Raw genomic sequence first — 27,097 nt, 5'->3', positions numbered from 1 at the left:
TGTACATGGTGCAGGAGTGGAGGATACACTGCATATGTTCGCAGCCTAGCAATCAGGTAAACATCGCCTGGCGCCCAGCTGAATGACCGCATCCCCCCATTCGATGGTCGCTCACAATTAAATTATGTCCGCTGCCTTTGGGTAAGAAAATTCAGCCCGGACCGAGTTTTCTAGCAGCCGCTATCCTCCAAATTCGGGCGGGTGCTGATGTCATGTGACGTCAGCCGCCCATCCCAAGCAGGCACCAACACGTCTGCATTCGCAGGGGAATGCCCAGTGATGAAATGGGGACACCCATAAAACGCTGGGCATTCCAATACTCCAGCCCCCTGCCCACCCCCTTTCCTCCCACCATGGAGCGATCGGCTCGGCCTGTGTGAAACGCCCACAAAGCCGTTTTCTCCTGGGGTTCATGCATGCGTAAATCCCAAACATCGGGGGCGGGGATGAATTCGGCCCATAACAAAAAGTCTGAATCGGGCCCAAAGTGTGCTGACAGCCTGCAGGGGCATGACCGACATAGAGGATTCTGCAGAGAAAAATGTGCCTTGCTTTTCCCCTCCGCCCCAGCTTCTGGTTACTAAATCTCATACGCAGACCCCAAACTACATATAAAAAAAACTCTACTGCGCCATTTACTTAGCGCAAAAGCGGTGATTCCAGTATATTGGAAGTCCTCCACCATCCCCTCAATGTCAGATTGGTGCAGCCGAATCGATCAATATATGGCAATGGACGACCTTGTTTCTTCTTTAAACTCCAAAGACCAAACGTTTCATATTGTTTGGCTCCCCTGGTTAACTTACAAAGAATCAGATCACTACAAATCATTATAAAGACATGCTTTATTTCTTTTCAATTTATTCTTATGGAAAATATTTTCCAAAATATACAGTACAAAACATGAGAGTCGCATCAATACTTCTACTTTCTTCCCTTCACTCCTCCTTTCTTCCCCTATATCACCCCATCGTATTCCTCTCTCCTCTCCCTGAAAAAAGAAACAAGAAGATTCATGTTCAATATTTAATATTATCAAAAATATTTGCGATGTCTTCATCTTCTTATTTGTCTTATATCAGAATATGTGAAAAGCTTTGAACTGCTTTTTATTTACATGTTCTGTCTCTGACTTGCTATGTTCCTGTTGAAAATCTCAATAAAATCTATTTGCAAAAAAAAATGTGCTTTGCAGCTCTACTTTTTACTCAACAGAGGTCACGGCCAGATCCCGATACCCGCCTGGCCTAAGCGCCTGCCTAGGTTGCCTAGGGGTAGATCCACCTCTTCCTACATGTACAGTATATGTTACTTTCAACACTTTTAAATATCCATCTAATTAAAAAAGACAGGACTATTCGCAATGGCCTTTCTACATTGCATTCGCTGAGTCAGGATGATGATAGCTGATGCGCAGAAACAGCTTCACTTCAGTCTAGGAGAGTGAAGATGCAGCGTGTATCCTTGCCACGCGCCCGCTGATACTTAATAGTTATTACTACTAGTATAATGATGATACTGCTGTTGTCTAGTCCAGTGATTGTCCAGTCCAGTGACAGACAGTGTGCTGTATAGGCCAGTCCAGTGATAGTCCAGTCCAGTGACAGACAGTGTGCTGTATAGGCCAGTCCAGTGATAGTCCAGTGGCACTGACATTAAAGTCCAGTGGCACTGACATTAAAGTCCAGTGGTAATGCTAGTCTAGTGGTACCGCCGTTAAGTTCAATGGTACTGCCATTAAGTCCAGTACTGCCGTTAAGTCTTGTGGTACTGCTGTATAAGTCCAGTGACAGTCCAATGTACACTCTAAAAAATTATTTAAAAAAGGGGTTATTTTAAATCCGTATAATATTTTCAGGCTTTGCCGTGTGTGTGGTTTAGGCCGAGTACACTCTCCTGTGCCACCCGCGGGCAGCACAGGAGAGTGTACCCCTAAACCACACACACATACTGCAAAGCCTGAAAAAATTATAAAGATTTAAAATAACCCTTTTATTTTGGGGTTATTTAAAAATTATTATACAGTATGCAGGCAGCACAGGAGAGTGTACTCAGCCTAAAGCACACACACACAAATGGCAAAGCCTGAAAAAATTATAAGGATTGAAATAAACCTTTTATAAAAACAAAAAAACAAAATAAAAGGGTTATTTTAAATCCATATAATTTTTTTAGGCTTTGTCGTGTGTGTGTGGTTTAGGCTGAGTACATTCTCCTGTGCCGCCCACATATAATAATTTTGAAATAACCCCAAATTAAAAGGGTTATTTTAAATCCAAATAATTTGTTCAGGATTTTGCCGTGCGTGTGTGGTTTAGGCCGAGTAAACTCTCCTGTGCAGCTCGCATATATTATTTTTAAAATTACCCCAAAATAAAAGGGCTATTTTAAATCAGTATAATTTTTTCAGGCTTTGCCGTGTGTGTGTGTGGTTTAGGCCGAGTACACTCCCCTGTGCCGCCTGCATATAATCATTTTTAAATGACCCCAAAATAAAATGGTTGTTTTAAATCCATATAATCTTTTCAGGTTTTGCCAAATGTTTGTGTGGTTTAGGGGTACACTCTCCTGTGCCGCTCCACATATAATAAATAACCCCAAAATAAAAGGGTTATTTTAATCTGTATAATTTAATCAGGCATTTACCATGTGTGTGTGTGTGTGTGTGTGTGAGATTCGACACGGAGTGGTAAGGAATGGCTAAGGCTTCGGCCTATGTTCATGACTAGTGGTTAAGCTTCACACGACAATCTTTCCGCTAGAAATTTTAAGAGAGTTACCATGTCATCAAAAACACAGCAAACAACTGTGCCTTCTAAAAACCATGTGCACTACAGGTGACGTAGATGTTACTTGTGCAGAGAGTTAGATTTGGGTGGGATTTTACTTCAAAGTGAGATCTATATTGCAGTGTAGAAATAAAGCAGTCAGGATTTTCCCTGCACAGAAAGAAAATAAGTCACACAAATCTAATTTCCTCTGCACATTTTAAATTTGCCCCCCTGCAGTGCACATGGTTTTGTCCATCTTAGAAGGAATTTGCCAGAATGAGTAAACCAGAATAACCCCCATGGTATCACAAATCCCCAAGGAGAGTCCAAGGGTGTTGGTGGTTGCGATGCCTGACCTTCCCATCACTGTATGGGAAGAGGTGGCTCCTTTCACCATTTGCAGCACGCCCTCTGCAAATGCTGGAAGAATAACTGACAGTCAAGTTCCTGATTTTGATATTGAAGGTGTCAATGTTGTACACCAGGAGGAGGATATTGATATAGCTGGTGCTGAGGAGGAAGTTGACGAGGAGAATGCTGCTGATGGTGATGTGGTTTCCTTAAATGAGGAATCGGGCGAGACAGTTGATGCAAAAAGCCATCACCATGCCGGGGCAAAAGACCAAAAAATCCACCTATTTGGTCTGAAATTATTTTTATCAAGATCCGGACAATTGTCTCGCCATATGTAGCTCATGTAACGCTGCAAAAAGCAGGGGTAAGGCCATTGGCCACCTAGGGTCATCCTCGCTAATGCGTCACCTGAAGTTCATTAATAAGTCACTGTTTAGTTCAGAAACCGTAAGCAGTCCAAAGACACCTAAATCCCTTGATCCTGTTGTATCCATGTATCTGAAAATCAAGCCAGCAAGTCACTGCTCATCATTTACCTCCTACATCCGGATCAGCGGTAGTCCTGCAAGCCATGTCACCAGCATGACTGACTCCTCTTCTATCCGGTATTCCTCCGGAGGATCCTGCAGTGCTATGCTCAAAGCACCCTTACATATCAGTGGCGTCACTAGGGTTGGTGTCACCCGGTGTAGTAACTCATGGTGTCACTCCCCCCCCCCCCCATTTAAAAAAAAAATAAAATAAACAAAATTGGGGGCGTGACCTATCAGCAGGGGGTGTGGTCTGTACCGTGATTGTACTGTGTGCATGCAGATTGAGTCAGCACACCTATTCCAATCTTCCAGTATTATAGCAGTGCTGTATAAATTGATTGATAGATCAGTCCCTGCATTTTTACAGGCTACTTAAATCATTAAACACTGTTTATTTGTAATGCCAATTACACATTATGCCGCACAAAGTGATGCCAATTACACAATAAGCCACACACCGTGATGCCCATTACACCGCACACCATGATGCCCATTATGCTGCACACCGTAATGTCAATTACACAATACGCCGCACACCGTGATGCCCATTACACTGCACACCATGATGCCCATAATTAGGCCACACAAACCGTGATGCCAATGACACAATATGCTGCACACCGTGATGCCCATTACACCGCACACCATGATGCCCATTACGCCGCACACCGTGATGCCCATTACACTGCACACCATGATGCCCATTACACCCCACACTGTGATGGTAATTATTTAATATACAATATTCCCCATACCATAATGCTGCCCATTACACCACACACCATGATGCCCATTACACAATACGCCGCACACCGTGATGCCCATTACACCCCACACTGTGATGGTAAATATTTAATACACAATATTCCCCATACCATAATGCTGCCCATTACACTGCACACCATGATGCCCATTACACTCACATATGCCCCCATATGACACTGATATCATACTGTATGCCCCCACAGTGCCAGAAGCCTCACCTGTTGCAGTGACCACTGCTTCCCTTAGTCCTCCTTTACTGATCCCTTCTATCCAGCATCATATACTGGCCAATACTTCCACCAGTACTCTTCTACTGACCCCTGCTTTCCCTAATCTACCTCTACTGACCACTGCTTACCTTAGTACTGCTCTACTGACCCCATCTATCCAGCATCATCTACTGACCACTGCTTTCCCCAGTACTCCTCTACAGGCCCTGCTTCCTCAAAACTCCTTTACAGATTGCTGCTTCCCCAAGTACTCCTTTACAGATATGTTTTAGAATTGTTATTATATGATTATAAGCTCTCTTATGGACCATAAGAGAGCTTATATTCATATAATAAGTTATGGTGATTGACATTTAAACATATATATAACAATAATAAACCAATCCACACTTCACATGATGGCATTGGGTTCTGTACAGGGTGAAACTCTCATAGTGATTGTGACATTTCAGATTGGTAATTGGTGCCCTATTATAGCCCCCACAGTGCCAGAAGCCTCACCTGCTGTAGTGCAACCGTTGGGATTCGATTCCAATTTCCAGCAGACAGACTCTCTCTCACTGACTGCAGTGCGCAACCTAAAATGGCGCTTGCCCGCCTTGCCGCGGATTCAATACGGCCGCGCCCCCCCCCTCGAGTGACGTCACAGGCTGCCTGCATGCCCAAACAAGGTGGTCCCTCCCTCCGTCCCCTGGGGTGGCCAATCCCCACACAGGAGGGGGAGGAACCTGCTCTACACCGCCGCCAACCGCCCAGCCTCCCTTAGCAATGCGCCCGGGCCGCACCGCACACACAGCAGGGGGAGAGGGGGGCGGGTCGGCATAGCATGATGCGCAGTGCGCATCATGCTATGCCAACCCGCCCCCCTCTCCCCCCTGCTGTGTGTGCGGTGTGGTGCGGCCCGGGTGCTCAACTGACATCATGCTGTGAGTGAGTGTGTGTTGCATGCTGGGACTTGTAGTCCCGCCCCCCCCCCCTCCCGGTCTTTGCGCCGCCGCAGTCGCACACAGCCTGCTGCCCTGGTCTGGCTGTCACTGAGAGTGACTGACAGCCAGAGCCGGGACAGAGAACACCGGCCAACTCAGAGCTCTGGGTGTCACCCCAGAGACTGGTGACACCCGGTGCGGCCCGCACCCCCCGCACCTGGCTAGTGACGCCACTGTTACATATGCATGCACCTTCCAAATCTTTCAATGGTCGGCGACCATCGAAAGATGTGGGAGGGTCCCAGAGGCATGCGAATTGATGTTTATGTGAAACACCCATTTGCAGCGAGTGCAAATGTATGCACCTTGCGAATGGTGGGCCGGTGCAGCACCATTCGCAAGGCGGGCTCTGGTTCTCTCGCAAGGATTCAAATTTACATCAAAGTGAATGAACCAGAATAACCCCCTAAAAGTGGCCAGTGCACATCCCTAATTATAATGCTGCAAGGGGGCACTAATATTTATTATCATGCCACATTATTCCTCAAAGGGGGTAGTGCTATTTATTATCCTGCCACAAAAGGGGGCACTGCTATTTATTATCATGCCACAAAGGGGCAGTTCTATTAATAGTCATGCCCCAAAGGGGGAGTTTTATTAATTATCATGCCACAAAGGGGGCAGAGCTATTTATTATCATGCTACAAACGTGCCAGTGCTATTTATTAGGATACAAAGGGGCATTGCTCTTTATTTTCTTGCTGCAAAGGTTTATTGCTACTTAGTTTTGAGCAAACTCCAGACTAATAAATCTGCTATATCTAAAATACTGAAAATGTTAATGACTGCAATTTATGAAATAATTGTCTTAAGAAAATATTGCAAAAGTACTTTGTAACAAATGCCAGATAAACAGTATCATGGTTTGTAATACTAATACTTGCCTATGGCACTGTGTGACAGTAAGTCACACGGTGGACTCTGGACAATTAGTGAACTATATCACTCTCCTGATGATGACACAATCACGAGTATGCCTTGCCTTGTGTAAGCCTCAGGTGATTTAGTCAGCAGTAACGTCACACATCTCAATGTTCTCTCTCTTTCACAATACTTTCCTTTGCTGGGTACACATATCTAAAAGATGAGGATTTCTGACATCCGATTAGACTCAGAGAAAACTATATATATGTGAGTAATTGTTTCATGACCTCAAGAGCTGTACTGCCAACTACTGCAAAGCATTGCTCTAGATGGGTTTTCCTGTTTTGGTTATGATTGGAATTCATGTGAAGTTACTCATGTGATTCAGAAGTGCACAATTTTGTTTGGAAGGTTTCACAATCACACTTTTAAAATAAAAACTGGACATTTATATTTGTGATGTATGAATAGTAAGTCTATATATTAAAGAATAAGTCGGTATGAATGAATGCAAATATCTTCCACAGCTCTCAAGGTAAAGTTGCTAATGCTGGGGTTCCCTTGTATTTCTATAACCAGCACCAGGCTCATGGCCCGTGCCTGGATCCCAAAATATGGGGACAAAATGAGTAGGGGTCCCCCGTATTTTGGCAACCTTCACTGGGCTCAGCAGGCTAATACCACAGCCAGGGGAAACTTGTTATACAAGGTCCCCCGGCCAAAGCATAAATCTATGGCTGGTCAGCCCAGGCCGAGACCCTGGGGAAGTGGGGATGCCCCAAATAAAGGGGTTTAACCCCTTCCCGCCCGCGGACGTACCTGTACGTCACGGCAGCGGGGTAGTTCGCGCACCTTGCCGTACAGGTACGTCCCCGCTGTGTCATGTCGCCTTGTCAAGTGACAAGGCGACATAGTATAGATGGCTGCTGTCATCAACAGCAGCCGATCGTGTCAGTGCGCCCGCGGACCAATCAGAGTGGTCCCGCCCCGCCGATCGCTGTGATTGGTCAGTCAGTCCTGACTACACCAATCACAGCCTTTCTATTGTAAAAGGGGTGTTTTGCTTCTCTTCCCGGGCTCTAACCCTCTCACTGTGTTAGAGCTTTGGAAGGAGAAGCTGTGTCAGAGCTGTGTCAGAGTTTAGGCTGTGTTTAGGCTGTGTGAAATTGCGCTGATCACCACAATACCCCTGCCTATATCACCCTCCCTGTGGTCATCTGTGCAGGGATCACCCTCCCTGTGGTCACCCCTGCCTATATCACCCTCCCTGTGGTCATCTGTGCTGGGATCACCCTCCCTGTGGTCACCCCTGCCTATATCACCCTCCCTGTGGTCATCTGTGCAGGGATCACCCTCCCTGTGGTCACCCCTGCCTATATCACCCTCCCTGTGGTCATCTGTGCAGGGATCACCCTCCCTGTGGTAACCCCTGCCTATATCACCCTCCCTGTGGTCATCTGTGCAGGGATCACCCTCCCTGTGGTCACCCCTGCCTATATCACCCTCCCTGTGGTCATCTGTGCAGGGATCACCCTCCCTGTGGTCATCTGTGCTGTGATCACCCTCCCTGTGGTCATCTGTGCTGGGATCACCCTCCCTGTGGTCATCTGTGCTGTGATCACCCTCCCTGTAGTCACCACTTAATTTTGTGTGTTGTGATCCGTATAATTTTTCTGTACCTTATCCGTACACCATAATTTTTCTGTGCGTTATTCGTACCCCATAATTTTTCGGTGCATTTGTACCCCATAATTTTTTCTGTGCGTTACTCGTACCCCATAATTTTTCGGTGCATTTGTACCCCATAATTTTTTCTGTGCGTTATTCGTACCCCATAATTTTTCGGTGCATTTGTACCCCATAATTTTTTCTGTGCGTTACTTGTACACCATAATTTTTCAGTGCATTTGTACCCCATAATTTTTCAGTGCATTCGCACACCATAATTTTTGCAGTGCATTTGCACATTGTCAGTGCTACAAAACCCCACACGTGTTGAAGCACCTCATAAATACATACACCAATAAAACTATGGCCCAACGAACATATACTGCCGAGGAGGCATACGAGTTTCTGGCCTCTGATACTGAGTCTGCTAGCGAGGATGAGACAAATTTCCGTTTGTCATCCTCTTCATCATCTAGTGACTCTGATGAACCCCCGAGGAGGCAACGCAGGACTCCCACTGCAGTAGTCGAGTCCTCTGACCCCACATGGACAACCCCTGAAAACTACGTACCCCAGGTCCCTGAGTTCACAGGGAATCCAGGAATACAATTTAATTCAGCAGGGTTCAGAGAGCTGGACTTTTTTAAATTTTTTTTTAGTGATGATTTAGTTGATCTAATGGTCACCCAGACTAATGTTTATGCCCAACAATTTATTGAGCAAAACCCCACCTCTAATTATGCCCAGCCCCGCAAGTGGACCCCTGTACATAAAAATGAAATGGTTATATTTTGGGGCCTTGTACTGTGCATGGGGCTAGTGAAGAAGCCCACGATTAGGTCCTACTGGAGCACAGACATCTTATACAATACACCAATGTTCCGTGTGGCTATGTCAAGGACCCGCTTCGAAGCGATCCTTAGGTTTCTCCATTATAGGGATAATGCACAGTGCCCACCCCGGGATGACCCCAATTATGACCGGTTATATAAACTTAGACCCCTAATAGACCATTTTAGTACCAAGTTTGCCCAGGCATACATCCCCGAGAAGCACATTTCAATAGATGAGTCCCTGGTACATTTCAAAGGGAGGCTCCAATTCCGCCAGTACCTGCCAAGTAAGAGGGCAAGGTATGGCGTGAAGATGTACAAGCTGTGTGAGAGTACATCAGGGTACACACACAAATTTAGGATATATGAAGGTAGAGACACAAAAATAGACCCCCCACAATGCCCCCCCTTACTCGGAATTAGTGGGAAGATAGTGTGGGATTTGGTGCACCCACTGCTGGACCAGGGATACCACCTGTACCTGGATAATTTCTATACCAGCGTCCCACTATTCAAAAGCCTCGCTTCCAGAAGTACTGTGGCATGCGGCACTGCACGGAAAAATAATAGAAGCCTCCCTAGGTCGCTGCTTGGGCAAACACTTAGAAGGGGCGAGAGCAGGGCATTATGCAGCGACAATGTACTGTGTGTCAAGTATAGGGACAAGAGAGATGTCCTTATCTTGACAACAGTGCATGGCCATAGCAGCACCCCTGTCCCAGTGCGGGGCACAAGTACCGAAACTACAAAACCCAACTGCATTTTGGATTATAATAGGTACATGGGGGGGGTCGACCTGTCAGATCAAGTGCTGAAGCCTTACAGTGCTATGAGAAAAACAAGGTTCTGGTATAAAAAATTAGCTGTACACATAGTACAAATGGCACTGTACAACGCATTTGTACTACATCGATGTGCAGGCCAAAGGGGGACATTCCTGGATTACCAAGAGGCAGTAATAAAGGCCCTTATTTTTGGCAACCAGGAACAGGGGGGCCCTAGTACTTCTGGAAGCGAGGCCTCGCGAATTGTACCAGGGCAACATTTTCCGAGTGAAGTCCCCCACACTGGAAAGAAAGGAAGGTCCCAGAAACGATGTAGAGTATGCTACAAAAAGGGGATAAGAAAGGACACAACTTACCATTGTGAAACCTGCCCCACACAACCAGGCTTGTGTATCAAAGATTGTTTTAAGATATATCACACTTCCCTTGAATTTTAATGTACTCCACACAGCTTGTACAAAGAGCCGCATGCCATTACCTTCCCTTCTGAGTCTTGCCATGTGTCCAAACAGAAATTTACAAACACATATATGCTATTGCCATACTCAGGAGAAAAAGCACCCCATAATATGTTACACAATTTCTCCTATTAACCCTTGTGAAAATGGCACATTTTGATCTAAAGTTACATATTAATGTAAAAAATTAGTTTTTTTTTTTATTTTCACAGCCCATAACAATTTGACAAAACACCAGTGGGGTCAAAATGCTCACTACGGCCGTAAGTGAGTTCCATGAGGGGGGCTAGTAACAAAAAGGTATCACTTGCTTGGGATTTCCACTGCACAGGTACAATATGGGCTCTGCAAATGCAAGATGGCGCCCGAAAACCATTCCAGCAAACTCTATGATAAAATGGCACTCCTTCCCTTCTGAAGCCTGCTGTCTGCCCAAATAGCGTTTTACAACCATATATGGGGTATTGCCATACTCAGGAGAAATTGTGTAACAAATTTTGGGGTGCTTTTTCTACTATTGCCCTTTGTGGAAGTATAAAATTATGGGGTGAATCTACAAATTAATGGAAAAAATTACATTTTTCATTTTCACGTATCGATGCCTAACAATTTGACAAAACACCAGTGGGGTCAAAGTACTCACTATACCCATAGATGAGTTCCTTGAGGGGTGTAGTTTACAAAATGGTATCACTTGTTGGGGTTTTTGACTGCTCTGATACAACAGGGGTTCTGCAAATGCAACATGGCGCATGAAAACCATTCCAGCAAAATCTGCGCCAAAAACGCCAAATGGTGCACCTTCCCTTCTGAAGCCTGCTGTCTGCCCAAATAGCGTTTTACAACCATATATGGGGTATTGCCATACTCAGGAGAAATTGTGTAACAAATTATGGGGTGAATCTACAAATTAATGGAAAAAATGACATTTTTCATTTTCACGTATCGATGCCTAACAATTTGACAAAACACCAGTGGGGTCAAAGTACTCACTATACCCATAGATGAATTCCCTGAGGGGTGTAGTTTGCAAAATGGGGTCACTTGTGGGGGGGTTCCACTGTATTGGTGCTTCGGGGGTCTTGCTAATGCGACATAGCACCCACCAACATTCCACCAGAATCTGAGCTGCAAAATCCAAAAATCACTCCTTCCCGTCTGAGTCCTGCCATGCACCCAACTGGTATTTTTTGGTCACATGTGAGGCATTGCCGTACTCGGGAGAAATTGGGCCACAGATTTTGGGGTGCTTTTTCTCCTTCATTCCTTGTTAAAATGACACATTTTGAGCCAGAACTGCATTTTTGTGTAAAAAAATGTAATTTTTCATTTTCACTGCCCAGTTGTATCAAAATTGGTGAAACCCCTGGGGGTTTGAAATGTACACTATACCCCTAGATGAATTCCCTGAGGGGTGTAGTTTGCAAAATGGGGTGACTTGTGGGGGGGTTCCACTGTATTGGTGCTTTGGGAGTCTTGCTAATGCAACATGGCACCCACCATTCATTCCACCAAAATCTGTGCTGCCAAATCCAAAAATCACTCCTTCCCTTCTGAGTCCTGCCATGCACCCAACTGGTATTTTTTGGTCACATGTGAGGCATTGCCGTACTCGGGAGAAATTGGGCCACAGATTTTGGGGTGCTTTTTCTCCTTCATTCCTTGTTAAAATGACACATTTTGAGCCAGAACTGCATTTTTGTGTAAAAAAATGTAATTTTTCATTTTCACTGCCCAGTTGTATCAAAATTGGTAAAACCCCTGGGGGTTTGAAATGTACACTATACCCCTAGATGAATTCCCTGAGGGGTGTACTTTGCAAAATGGGGTGACTTGTGGGGGGGTTCCACTGTATTGGTGCAACATAGCACCCACCATTCATTCCACCAAAATCTGTGCTGCAAAATCCAAAAATCACTCCTTCCTTTCTGAGTCCTGCCATGCACCCAACTGGTATTTTTTGGTCACATGTGAGGCATTGCCGTACTCGGGAGAAATTGGGCCACAGATTTTGGGGTGCTTTTTCTCCTTCATTCCTTGTTAAAATGACACATTTTGAGCCAGAACTGCATTTTTGTGTAAAAAAATGTAATTTTTCATTTTCACTGCCCAGTTGTATCAAAATTGGTGAAACCCCTGGGGGTTTGAAATGTACACTATACCCCTAGATGAATTCCCTGAGGGGTGTACTTTGCAAAATGGGGTGACTTGTGGGGGGGTTCCACTGTATTGGTGCTTTGGGAGTCTTGCTAATGCAACATGGCACCCACCATTCATTCCACCAAAATCTGTGCTGCCAAATCCAAAAATCACTCCTTCCCTTCTGAGTCCTGCCATGCGCCCAACTGGTATTTTTTGGTCACATGTGAGGCATTGCCGTACTCGGGAGAAATTGGGGCACAGACTTTGGGGTGCTTTGTCTCCTTCATTCCTTGTGAAAATGAAAAATTTTGAGCCAGAACTGCATGTTTGTGTAAAAAAATGTAATTTTCCATTTTCACATCCCAGTTGTACCAAAATTGGTGAAACCCCTGGGGGTTTGAAATGTACACTATACCCCTAGATGAATTCCCTGAGGGGTGTAGATTGCAAAATGGGGTGACTTGTGGGGGAGGTTCCTAACTTTTAGCACTTATGGTGCCTAGAAACCTACATGGTGCCTAAAAAAAAATCTCATAAAAAGGAGGCTCCAAAATCAAGTAGGTGCTCCTTCTATTATGAAGCCTGTGGTTTGGTCAACGTGCACACTAGGGCCACATATAGGATATTTTTGAAAACAAAAGAATTGGGGGAATCAATTTTTAGTCACATTTCTCTAGTAAAATCTACTGTATTCGTTAGAAAAATGTATTAAAATTGAAACTCTGCAAAAAAAAAGAAATTTTGAAATTTCACCTACACTTTGTTTTAATTCCTGTGAAACACCTAAAGGGTTAACAAACTTCCAAAATGCTGTTTTGAATACTGTGAGGGGTGCAGTTTTTGAAATGGCATCATTTATGGGGGTGTCTCACATACAAGTCCCTCAAAGTCACATCAGAACTGAACTGGTCCCTAAAAAAATCAGTGTTTGAAATTTTCTTGAAAATTTGAGAATTTGCTAGTCATATTTGAAGCCTCCTAGTGTCCAAAAAAATGAAAAGGAGGTTGAAATAATGATTGCAACATAAAGTAGACATATGGTCTTTGTTAGTTATTAACTATTTTGAGTGGTATGATTATTTGTCTCACAAGCAGAAAATGTGACATTTTGCATATTGCTAAATTTTCCATTTTTTCACGATATTTTGGTATTTTTCACAAAAAAACACAGACTGTATCGCCCAAAATTTACCACTAACTTGAAGTACAATGTGTCACGAGAAAACAATCTCAAAATCACTGGGATAAGTAAAAGCAAAAAAAAGTTATCCCCACTTAAGTGAGACATGTCAGATTTGAAAAAAAGGGCTCTGTCATGAAGGCACAAACTGGCTCTGTCATGAAGGGGTTAATGGTAAAAAAAAAAAAAAATAGAATAATAAACATTGGAATTTGTTGTAGAACTACAAGTCCCAGGAAGCCTACCCCGCATGCAGGGAATTGACAAACGACAAGTCCCAGCATGCGGGGCATTAATGGGCTTGCTTGGTCTTGTAGTTCTAAAACAAAATCAATGTGCCAATAAATCACACACACACAGATAGAAAAATAAAACTTTAATACATACTACAATCACGAATCCATTTCAATCCAGGGTCCACCGTAAGTCTGTCCTCTTCTCTGGTACAAATCCTTAGGGTACCTGTGAAAAGAAAATATATTAACCAGTTCCTCCGGCGTAGATCGCGTCATGCTCGTTCCATGTAGGCAACCCACGTGTGTAACAAACTGAGTAGCCCGACACTTGCATTCTCCTCCCCGAGAGACTGAAGGATTTCCCGGTGATGTCATTCACCGGGTCGCCCCACAGCCAATCATGAGCGGGCTCCGGGGGAGCTCTGCAACTGATTGGCTCCATAGACATCCATATTAAAGATTAGCATGGGTGTCTATGGGTGGTTCCCACCATAGGCACCCATGTAAAATAGGTGGCGTGGTAGCGAGCCACTGTGCCCGCAGCGAGCCTGCAAGGGGCTTAGTTGTGCTCCCCCCGCTGTGCAGTCGGGATTCTGACGTCGGGCTAATGACTGTCGGAATCCCGACTGTCAGTGTGTTATACCATATCCAGCCATATCACAGTCCTTCTGATACAGACCCTTTTCATACATATGGGGCACTGGCAGCACTATATTGGTTGGGTTGGGGCACTAATAGGATGACAGAAAATGCCTGCTCCTCTAGTAAAAAGCAGCCAGATGTGATGAAAACAAGGTGTGGCCTCTCAGATAAGGGTCATTACATCACGGCACACTGGGTGACATGGACTCCTGTGACACCACTGGTAGGGGAACATGTATACATGTGGGGAAACCTCAGAAAATTGCATGATCTGTGATTAAGCTCAATGATCTATTGATACATCAAAGCCTATATCTTGCTGGGTGACCTAGAGTCAAAATCGAATAGAAAGTTACTCAGAATTGCACAGTGTTAGTGACATTCGATCTCGATCGAGGCCCTGCAGCATTGAAAAGCAGAAATTGACTGTGCAGGCTGTTAGAATGCAGCGCTCAGCGTCTGTCTCCATACACTGTTTAGTGTGCAGCCTACAGACTGCCTTGTCCCCTTCTGGCCACTGTAGCTAGACGTCACCCTGAGTGACAGCTCGCTTAAGCGTATAGCAGGGCAGAGACCCCTGACCCTGCTGGCAGCGTTTCCTTTCCTGTAAGGAAGTCCCCGAGTGATCGTGTGCCTCAGAGCGTGTGTGACATCCTCCATGCTGTTTGCAGCTCCACGTGCACCGGAGCGCACAAGACAAAGCCCCGCTGTAATCCCGTTACAAGCGTGACCTTTGCACAGGGAGATCCATCATCATTGGCAGCAGCGACGACTGGGAGAGATACCGCAGCGTAAACCAGTTAATTGCCATTAACCCTGCACAAGCTAAACGCTACAGCTAAGTAACACCCGAGACTGTGATTCCTATGCAATCAGTTGTATACTGCCTGAAGTTAACTACTAAAGTACTGTTATACTTTGCAAGCCTGTCACTTGAATAAACCTCAAGTTGGTTATATCTTCTAAGTGTGTCGTCTAACAACCACACTGCACGTATTTATAGACACTCTGCCAATACAGGCAAGTCTATTTCTGCTTCGATCTGCTGGATCAAAAGGAGGGCCATGCTGCTCAATGCAGCAAACGCCCCCGTATAAAGTGCTTCCCCCTCCCCCCATGCCGGGTCCCGGCAGCCTCCGATATTGAATCGATATCGGCAGCTGCCACATCCCACCGTATGGACATACTTTAACTATGTGTGAGGATAGTGAGCGAGAGTGAGGGTGTTAAGGCCCCATACACTAGGGCGATATACATGCAATTTGGGCAATTTACATGCGATTTCAGCAATAAATCGCAATGTACATGACAGGAGGTGCAATGCAAAGCAAATTCATGTGTCCTTGGTTGTACCTCCCGCTGGTGAAATCCATCGCTGGGTAGCCGGGTTATCAAAAGCGCAAGCCCCTGCCTGCGAGACATTGCAGCAGGACTCACCTCTTCTCTCTATTCCGGTGGCTGCGGCAGTAGTAGCTGGGAGGACACCTCCTCCCTTTCCTCCATGCTCCCTCCTCCTACACAGTGCCACAGCAGCAGCAGCCTCGGACAGGAAAAAATCCGAGGCTGCTACTTCCACTGGTCACCAATGTGTTTTTATTTTTATTATAATGACATCGGCCCGCCACCCAAATACCAAGAGTGGAGCAAACAGCCCCGGGTTGGTGTTCCCCTGGAGTGGGGGACCCCTTTTTTGGGGAAGTCCCCGCTCCCCTAGGGACTCAGCCTGGGCTGACCAGTCAGGGTGATCCTGCTTTGGCCGGGGTGTCCCCCGGCTGTGGCATGTCACCGCTGGCTGTTTGACCCCTACTACTTTTGTCCCCCGTATTTTGGGAACCAGCAATGGGCCAAGAGCCTGGTGATGTTTATAGAAATACAGGGGAACCACAGATCCCCCCCCTGTATTTCTGTAACCAGGACCGGCTTAATGAGTTTTAATAAACCAGGACTGGCTTAACACATTTTATTACACAGAGAAGCCTGCAGGGATCTGACTGATCTGTGCAGGCTTCAGCCAAATACTAATTAGCGTAGCAGCTGCACTCAGTGAAGCAAATAAGCATGAAGGAGTTTAACAATTTATTAAAAAAGTAATTAGTAAAACATAATTTAAAGTGCACTTTATAATAATACATAGACAAACAAGACAAACAACATATAACACATAGTGGGACAGATGTATTAAGCCTTAACAAGAGATAAATGCAAGAAGATAAGGAGAGATAAACATCCAGCCAATCAGCTCCTTACTGACATTTTTCAAACACAGCCTGTAACATGGCAGTTACATACCTCCCAACTGTCACGATTTTAGAGGGACAGTCCCGATTTTCGGGTCCTGTCCCGCTGTCCCACCCGCGGCAGGCATTGTCCCGCTGCGGGGGGTGGCAGTTGGGAGACCCCCCAATCTAGTAGAATAGACGCTGTGCGCATGCGCACAGCGTCTATTCTCGTATGAAAATGAGGTTGCGGCTAATTAGCATAAGCCGCGCCCTCATTTGCATACGCCCCGCCCCCTTTTCGGGCGCTAACGCGGCTTCGCCGTGCGAGTGTCCCTATTTGTTAAGGTAAAAAGTTGGGAGGTATGGCAGTTAGCAGGTGATTGGCTGGACGTTTATCACTCCTTATCACCCTTGGATTTATCTCTTGTTAAAGCTTAATACATCTGCCCCATTGTCTCTGGCATAAATGGTTTTATATTTATTTTAAAATTATTCTTTATGATTATATTATATTATGATATTACATTTATACATTTGTATAATTGTCGATTTGGTTACTTGGAAGGAGGCAAGGTGCTAAGGAGGAGGAAGAGAGGAACGAAAAGGAGGCTATAGTGAAAATATGTGTCTTCACGGAACGTTTAAAGCTAGGGAGAGTGGAAGACAGTAGGATTTAGAGAGGAAGATTGTTCCAGAGAAAGGGACATACAGTAGATAAATCTTGGAGGCAGACATTGACGGAAATAGGATGACATCACAGAGGATACGCTCAGTGGCAATGAGAGGATGAGGGGCAGGCTGTTTACCCATGCTCGGTCATGTCAGGGGTGCCTAGGCCGATGCTTACACAGCAGCCATTTTTTTATTTTTATTTTTCCCCACAAATAGTGCCACCTCTTCTACTGATTATTTAAATCTTCAAATTCCCATCTCCAAGATATTGCCCATTGTTATTCCCTACACCTGGAACAAACTCTCCACCTCTCTTTGAAATTTCAAATGTGCTCTCGAGACCCACCTCTTTATTAAGATGCTCCTTGCACACTGTGTTAGGGGCACCACCAGGTGGTATTAGGTGGAGGTGTTGCTCTTGCCCAGCAGACCTTAAAGCCTCCTGCAAGCTAAAGGTGTCCATACATCAGAAAGATATTGTACCCAATCATATAATCTCAATTGATTGTAAGATGGATTGTATGCAGATTGTGTGCATATCGTGTGTACACAATCATACAATCACACAATCTCCCAGCCCCGGGAGATTGGAGGATTGGTCCTCTGATGTGGCGTGCTGCACGTCAGATCAATTGGGATTGGGAGCAGATTGCATGTGCTTTTAAGCACATGCAATCTGTCTTTAGATGGCTCATACAACCAGAGTCATGTGATACTCCCTCCCTGACTAGCAGAGAAGAGAGGTGCAGCTTCCGGGTGGCCTGTGGCAGTGAATATGGTGGGAGCCGCAGAAGTTTCCAAGCGGCAGATGGGCAGAAGCAGGGCCGGACTGGCCATCTGGGTCTTCTGGCAAATGTCAGAAGGGCCAATGGCCAGGTGGGCCGAATTTTAATCCCGTTTGCCGCTGGCGGCGGCTAGGACTCTCCTCTGTTCAGCGGCGCTGGCCACGGCTTTAAGGATATAGCCGACACTTTGGGCAAATGGTCGCCGGCCTTCTGCACTGAGGACCTGTCTCAGTGCAGGAGGATATAGCCGCGGCTTCGGGAAAATGGCCGCCGGCCTCCTGCACTGAGGACCTGTCTTGACAGTGCAGGAGGCCGCTATAGAGGACAGGGTATCGGGAGGGATGAGGGCAGGAGGATCCAAGCAAGGCACTGAGTGAAGGAACCATACTTCCGGCTGCAGGCCTGCAAACAGCCTCAGTGTTCATCCTAAATCAGCTTCACAGCCTCAGGTAAATGGCATTTGTACAGGGAGAGAGCAGGACTGAGGAGTCAGGACACCACAGGCTTCTCCCAGAGAACTGTTATTGTGCAGGGGGAGCAGCCTGTGGTGTCCAGTTATTGTGCAGGGGAGCATCCTCTGGTGTCCAGTTATTGTGCAGGGGGAGCAGCCTGTGGTGTTCTGTTATTGTGCAGGGGGAGCAGCCTGTCGTGTCCAGTTATTGTGCAGGGGGAGCAGCCTGTGGTGTCCAGTTATTGTGCAAGGGGGACAGCCTGTGGTGTTCTGTTATTGTGCAGGGGGAGCAGCCTGTGGTGTTCTGTTATTGTGCAAGGGGGACAGCCTGTGGTGTTCTGTTATTGTGCAAGGGGGACAGCCTGTGGTGTTCTGTTATTGTGCAGGGGGGAGCAGCCTGTGGTGTCCAGTTATTGTTCAGGAGGGGCAGCCGGTGGTGTTCTGTTACTGTGTAGGGGAGCAGCCGGTTGGGTACAGATTGTTTTATATTTTGTAATGGGCATTACAGTGTGTTCCATAATATGTAATGGGCAATACAGTGTGTTTCATAATGTGTAATGGACAGTACGATGTGTTCCATAATGCGTAATGCCTCCTTTTTCTGATGCCACGCCTCCTTTCCATGAGACCACGCCCCCTTTTCGCTGCGCGGCTTCGCCGTGCAAGGGTCCCTCCTCCTGTAGGTGGGCCTGTGTGCTCAAAATGCCAGGGCCGATTTCTGGCCCCAGTCCAGCCCTGGGCAGGAGGCTGAAGAGAGCGGTGGACGTCCTTTTGCACAATTCTGTCACTACTCTGAAAACAGTGTTCAGAGGATTGCTGAATTTGGGCTATTTAATAATGGCATAACACAGCAGATGCGAGCAGATTGGTAGTTGCTGGCAACCTGTAAATTAAATAAATAAATTAAAAAAATGGAGTTTTGATACTCCTATCCTTTTGATCCTTGTAGGCCAGCCCCCTATTTAAATTAAGCTTCAATCATAAAATCATGCAGCAGATCGTACTTGCCTACCCTCCTGCATTCTGCAGGAGACTCCCTGAAATAACAGAAATCTCCCTCTCTCCCTCATCTAGCAATCTCCCTCTATTTCACCTAGCCCATATTACACTCTTACATTTTTGGGGGGAAAAAGGAATGAGATATAGATACATTTACATTGAATCATAAGCACCATTTCCCAGCATTTTAGCAAGTATAGTAGCTCTTAGTAACTGCTTTGGGGCTCATCTACATTTGGATATAAGATATTTTGGTACTTGTTTCCTAGCACGGCGCCCATCGCATACCAATGCATGCCTTAATTAGTGGTATGCGATGGACCTGATTTTCGGGTCCTAAGAGCCGCACTGTACAATTTTAAAATCGCATCCTATCGCATGCCATTAAAATGGGATCAAAATGCGATCAAAATGATGATTTCATTGTACATGCACCCTGATGGGTGATTAGTATGTTATATGCATCCCCATCGTTAATGCCACCACCACTATTAACGCCAACCCGAAGCGTGGCGAGCGTAGCGAGCCGGCGAGGGGCGGCGGTACGCGTCCTCCAACCTTTTCATACCCCCACTATCCACGTCGGCGTGGAGTTGACTTTATATAGTGTGGCGAGCGCAGCGAACCACCGAGCCCGAAGCGTGGCGAGCGCACGCGTAATACATGTGAAGTTATCCACGTGCGCTCGCCATGCTTCGGGCTCGCCACACTATATAAAATCAACTCCACGCCGACGTGGATAGTGGGGGTATGAAAAGGTTGGAGGACGCGTACCACCACCGATCGACACGCTTCGGGTTGGCGTTAATAGTGGCGGTGGCGTTAACAATGGGGGTGCATATAACATACTAATCACCCATCAGGGTGATTGTACAATGAAATCATCATTTTGATCGCATCACATGCGATCTGGTCGCATGTGATGCGATCAAAACTATGTAACAAGATTAAAATCGTGGGTGCTATGCTAGGAAACAAGTACCGTAATTTTAAAAGATTCCTCTCAGATGTAGCAGTAACTTCTAGGTGCCACATTCACAATCTCTCCATATATGGAACTAGACACGCCCTTTGGGAGAAGCATGGCACGCCCCCTCAATGGGGAGCTTGACAAAATTCTACTACCAACTATAATCTCCCTGAAACTAGTTTCCAAAAGTAGGCAAGTATGCAGCAGATGGATTGTATGATGGATTGTGAGTAGATTGTGTCTCCAAAACCACCAAGGACTGCCGGGGATTTCAAGAGAAATTGTACACAATCCTGATGTATGGCCAGTTTAAGGCTTCGCCTATAATAGCCAGTTCACCCTGATGGATAAGGTCCCCCAGGTACCGGTGGACAAGGCTTCTACAGGAGGCTGGACAGGCCAAGTACGGAACTGGAGTCACAGTATAATAACTTTATCACACTACCGTATGCGACTAGCATGGGACCACTGCAGTAGATGGCACACACTATCACCACAGCAATGGAGATGGAGTTACCAAGCACTGGGTACTGAACGACAAAGGCCAAGGTGTTAGTTGTCCCTGGTAGTGTCTAAAAACAACATAGCAGAATAGATGCTACTAGCAACACGGACAGATATACAACAGGACCAGAATGAGGGGCAGTTATTCAAACAAAAGCTCTTAACATAGCCAATATACAGTAGGCTGGAACACCCAGGACCAGGCACTTGCATGGAACTAGCAAGCTCAGAGTAGAACAGGCTAGACAGGATAAGTAGTCAGGTTTGTTCAGGATTGGGATACAGGGTTAGGACTGACTATAACTATCAATGAGTGTTAGGGCAGGCTGTGCAATATAGGACACAATATCCAATTAGAACAGTTAGAATGGACAAGCCCCCTTTATAAGGAGAGCCACTGCAGTTGAACCGCCTGACACACAAGGCGCTCTGCTAATGGCCTAATTATGCAACAGGTGACACTGCACACAGAACACATACAAGAGACAGGCTGCAGTTACACAAACCCTGCAGAGGTGGCTTTTGACAGTATCTTCTTTTGACGGGGAGTCAAAGGACCACAATATCCATGTTTTCCACAACAAGGCATGCTGGTACAAACAAAAACAAGACAAAATGGAAACAAGTTATGGCGTGCTACCGTGCACCTCGCATCTCAATTGCAGATCTCACTGATTGCCAAAAAGATTTGTTGCAGCTCGTTCTGCCCTAATTGGAATGCATGAGATACATTGCATGCCAAAGGATTGCATGCAATGTTTCATATACGATCCGGTCCCCTAGGACGTCCTGCCCACATTGCAAGCAAATTGCATGCAACCAATTGCTAAGATACAGTACATCTCACCAATGTATGGGCACATTTAAATTTGAGATGGTTATATTGTTTTTGTGCAGGGTTCTCCTTAACACGTTTCTGTACATACAGTGCATTCAGAAAGTATTCAAAGCACTTAATTTTTTTTCCACATTTTGTTATGTCACGGGTGGGACCTTATATATACAGGTTTGTGCCTTTCCAAATCACATCCAATTCACTGAATTCACCACATGAGGATTCCAATTAAGCTGTAGGAACATCTCAAGGATGATCAGTGGAAAGAAGATGCTCCTGAGCTCAATTTTTACCTTCATGGCTGTTGTCCCAATTCCAACAGCCCTATAGTGATCCCAACCCTGCAGCAATAGTCATCTTATTCTTCATTGATAGTTTTACAGGAACTAATCTTGAATTTCAAAACAGAACAGTAATGGAAGTCTTACATCTATAGATCAGAGTAAGCAGGGACTTATAAAGAATCAGAAGCTGCTTAAGATACCTTGGTCCCTGGTTTTGTAGAGCTTTGAAAGTCAGGAATCCAATCTTGAACTAGATTTGCTTCTTAGAGGAAACCAGTGAAGGGAGTAGAGAAAGGGTGTCATGTGGAGTAGCTGGTTAAACAACTGGCTGGCTCCTGCATTTCTAAACAGTCGCAATAGGTGCACTTTTTTTGTTGGGAAACCCAAAGCAAGAGGGCCTTCAATTCACATGTCCAGATTTAAACAGCACATATGCAGTATTTGAATCCCAGGACATCAAGGTGCTATTCTGCAAACTGCGCTGCTTGGCTGCTTTGCTGGAAGTCATGGGACATCAGAAGATGGATATTATTAAATCAATTAATATCACTTGTAATATCAAGATATAGCTTGTGACAAGGATCACATACACCGGGTAAAAATCAAAATAGCACCTTTATTTCTACAACAGCAGTTAGGATGTTAACATGGATTTCAGCAGTTGTAGGTTACAGCACTGCATTCCACAGTCAGATTACCAATCCTGGATAATAGTCAAATGACCCCTATGGTAATCACAGACCCCCAGCCTATAACTTGGCCAGCTAGTCTGGCATCAGGAGTCTCTGACCTGTCCAGAGAAACCATTTATAAAGGCAGCTCACAGGTGTAACTAATCAACTTAGCTGCAGTTGATTCCGGAGCTCAAACCAAAACCTGGACTGGATCCATGCTTAACTGCTGTAGTGTGCTTAAACAGGTAAATCCTATTAACCATATCACAAGCTGTAATAATAGACCCCTAACCAAGCATTGGTAAGCTCAGCTTACTGCTCCTTATAACTGTACTACTACGCATGATGCTGATAATTTCAGCAGTACAATACTCTTTGCATGCAATGGGGATCCAGCAAAGCCTTTCATACTCATTAGCAAGCAGCTAGAATTAGGCTGAAAGCAATACATTGATACGTCTGAGGGCTGGGAAGCCACAGACTTAGAGGTGTTTGAATACACAAACCTAGGAGCCCTCAGAGGATGCTTAGACATACACGATGTTGAACTGTGAACATATGTTAGCTGCACAATCAATGCAGTAGCTGAAGAACTGAAGAATATATGATGAAGAACTCTGAATCGATGATGTAGCTGAAGAATTGAAGAATATATGCCGAAGAGCTGTGAATCGATGTTGCACGAACAATCGATGATGAAGCTGAAGACTCGATGTCAGATGGACAATGGATGGTGAAGCTGAAGTCTCAATGTCAGACGGACAAATCGATGGTGAAGCTGAAGATCACTGATTTGAAGAAATGCTGAAGCAAAGGAGGGTCAGGCGGCACCATGGACAACTGAAGAACTGATGATTTGCATCAGCTTTCCCAGCATACTTATCCCCACAGATGGAAGAGGATTGGCCGAGCAATTAGGCTGGAAGCATGATGGCTAGGATTGGCTGGAAAGACTCAGGTGACATCTCCCAAAATGGCCGCGCCCAGCTCCGACTGTGAAGGAAAAGTATTTTTCTTAATGGTGTGGCTGCGACATCCTGCAATGGTGGCAACTCTGTAGGTTGCGGAGAACCAGACCCAAACACTTGCGGAGCTGGGGAAACAATCAACAAGTTACACAGTGGAGACTGGATGCAGACAGAGACGCTGTTCGGCGAACGGCACGCAGGTAGCGCTCATGGAATCCAGGCCTAACATGCTGAGACATTCTAAGAAGGCAAGTAACAGGTAGAAATGATTATCTAGTTAACCAGATTGTGTCAGATGACTCCGGGGAAAGTTACTGTATGGTAAAAATTAGTAATATATTCCTTAGTATCACTGTCATACTAAGGGGGGGGCGCGGGCATCTACATACAGTGGAGTCCCATTCCAGGCCCGGTGATCAAGAACACAAAATATGGGGCTCTAGCATCTATTACTTTTGTAGAGATTTGCAGTGGTTAATCTTAAAGCTGGACTGAGATTATTATTCCAGCTTTGGTTCGCATGTCTCTGCTGATCAAATCTCTGTCTCCCTCTCTTTATACCACGTTCTCACCTGGTCCTTCATATAATCCTCTCTGTCTCTCTGAAATTTTCTTTTTTAAGTATATATTATTTTTTCTTAAATTTTTGCCACCCTTTTATCTATATCTTGTATTTTATTTTTTATAAGTTCCATATCTTTAATGGCTTCTACCTCTAAATGTGCTTTTTCTAGTTCTCCCTCTATATCATGCAATATTTGCCTGTGTGGATAAAAATGTTATGTCTTGTGGTAATCAGCCCACAGCTGATGAAATTTGTGGTACGCACATTTTATGGAGTAAAACTTCCATTTTAGTTTGTGATTTTATATGAAGAAATCTCTGGTAATGCACTATCAGGCGCCCCTGCCTTCTTTCTTGTATTATATATATATATATATATATCTTTATATATATGTGAATGTTGAATGAGCGGCGCCACCTGTGTGTCCTTACTGGATGATATTATAAAAACAATATTCCCTTATATATATAGGGTGTCAGCCAATCTTTAAATAAAATAGCATTGGTAGGTTACTCGATATTAAAAATGTAGACAATAGATAAAGTTGCGGCAACTAATTGTTTTAGTTATAATCCTGGTGCAAGATTGGAACAACACACTGTTTTGAAGGAGCGATTAAAATCTTCCATCAGCATAAAAATTCTAAAGCAGCCCATACACGCTGCGATGTGGGCTGTGCGTTCTGTGCTTTGAGGTGCGCGCTCCAGTGGCACCTCATCGCACAGTACAAAAAGTATGTGCTTGCAAATACTTTTTGTACTTTGTTTTCATCACATTGCATGCACAACACATGCATAGGGCAATGCAATGCAATGTGATCCGTGCTTGTTAAGCACGGAACGCACGCCCATATCGGGGCATGTATGGGCAGCATAAGAGCTTGTTTTGTCTAAAACATATTTATTTATACAATAAAAAAAATATATAAACATTATATACATAAAAATAAGATTAAAAAAAACAACACAACAAGCTTGACAATGAGAGGTATACAGATATAAGGTAAGTGCTTATCTTAAAAGTTTGGTGGGAGGCTAGGATCACCCAACGCGTTTTGTCCTGTCTTCATCAAGGGGCATGGTCCAAATGAGACCTGGCTAGGGCAGTACGGATGGTGTAATGGTTACCATTACTGCCTCACAGCACTGAGGTCATGGGTCCCCACCATGGCTCTAACTGTGCGGAGTTTGTATATTCTCCCCGTACTTGTGTGGGTGTCCTCCGGCTACTCCGGTTTCCTCCCACAATCCAAAAATATACTGGTAGGCTAATTGGATCCCAACAAAATTAACCCTAGAATGTCTGTGTGTGCGTGTACATTGTAAGCTCCTCTGGGGCAGGGACTGATGTGAATGTTCATATATTCTCTGTAAAGCGCTGCGGAATATGTATGCGCTATATAAGAAACTGTTAAAAATAATAATAATACATTTATACCTATGTGCCTGCCTCAGTACTGCTGACATCATATCCTGTGCTTAATTGGTGATCAATGCATACATTGCTAGAAAAGCATAGTAACAACATTTGTACCCTATTGGTACTGGTGTAATAATTATACACTGGGAGCATTATTTAAAAAACAATAGGAATGTGATAAGTGCTTTTAATTGGGCGGAGCTACACACCCCGCTCAACTGCACGCAGCACCTGAAATCTCCCTGAAACTGTTTTCTGATGCCTCTGGTTAGTACATATGCAATTAGTATTGGTGCAGTAAGTGATGGGATATACCTCACAAGGTTGGTACATGCTGTTAAAATAGTTGAATCTGAAAAGACAGCTCTTGCAATGCTAACCCTTATTGGCACAATAATACCAACGTTATTAAAGTGTGCCAGGAACATTTCATGTAGGGGAGACGCTTTTGTGATAACAGACCACTGAGGACGCAACGTAATACTGACATGACAATTATGATGAGTAAACTCAGAGAACACACAGTATTGCTACAGTGCAGGCCGGGCAGGGAGTGTGGGGCAGTAGCCAGGAACATGTACCCTGGGGCACAGAGATGTAGTATTTGTGCATGGTCTGTGGGCGGGGGAGCTAGTACTACTAACCTTTCCAGTTCTTCTAAAAACAAAACACTGCTGCCAGAGTGCCAGGGATCACCATACTCTAAAATGAAACATGATCTACTGTATCTATGTTGTGTGTCCATAAGTCTCCGAAACACTGCCATCTGCTGGCAGAGAGTGAAACGACATAGTTCTCGCACTCATGCACAAACACAGAAGGTAGCTGACTATCATTCGGAGCTTTTGCTTGGAGTGGGCTTACTGGTTATACATTTACCTAGCACTGATCGAAGCTTCAGCCTACATACTACATGTATGTAACACGGGGATCTAACCCTAGTGTACACGTGAGTGTACCAGTGACTCCGGCCGGCGCCAGGTAGCAGCAGCACTCAGTGGGCAGCCACTTTGAAAGGGATAGGTGGAATGCCGCCGGAGACCACTCCGAATAAGGGCTGAAGCTGAGCAAATGCATTGCAGACAGTCGCCCGGAGCCCCGCAGCTGCTGCCCCACGCAACACATGAACACAAGCATCACACACTTGTGACTGCACGGCGTACAATACACGGTGTCACTGCGCCCGGCGCCGCCCCCTGCCGGTGATGTAATGGGATCCGGCTAAGGCAAATCCACCGGGCGTGGCCGCCTCCGCAGGCTGACCCGCCCACCCGATGATTAGCAGTTAGGGGCGTGGCTTTGGTG

At 45.2% G+C, this 27,097-nt stretch overlaps 1 long non-coding RNA gene across 2 annotated transcripts; it reads right to left on the bottom strand.

The window, feature by feature from the left end:
* Positions 1-871: 871 nt before the first annotated feature.
* LOC146072167 (uncharacterized) lies at positions 872-26,925 on the bottom strand. 2 transcript variants are annotated; one of them, XR_014472989.1, is made up of 4 exons: positions 26,437-26,925; positions 22,367-23,933; positions 13,957-14,031; positions 879-991 (listed from the first exon to the last, which is right to left on the bottom strand). It is a non-coding gene; the product is annotated as an uncharacterized LOC146072167 (long non-coding RNA). The 2 variants fall into 2 exon arrangements; XR_014472988.1 differs by having other exon boundaries at positions 872-991; positions 22,367-26,925.
* Positions 26,926-27,097: the final 172 nt, after the last annotated feature.

Source organism: Crinia signifera, chromosome 1 (genome assembly GCF_055691185.1).
Source record: "Crinia signifera chromosome 1, ASM5569118v1, whole genome shotgun sequence".
NCBI classification, from domain to species: Eukaryota; Metazoa; Chordata; class Amphibia; order Anura; family Myobatrachidae; genus Crinia; species Crinia signifera.
Note: the sequence above shows the minus strand (reverse complement) of the source record. Positions and strands in the feature narration are given on the sequence as shown.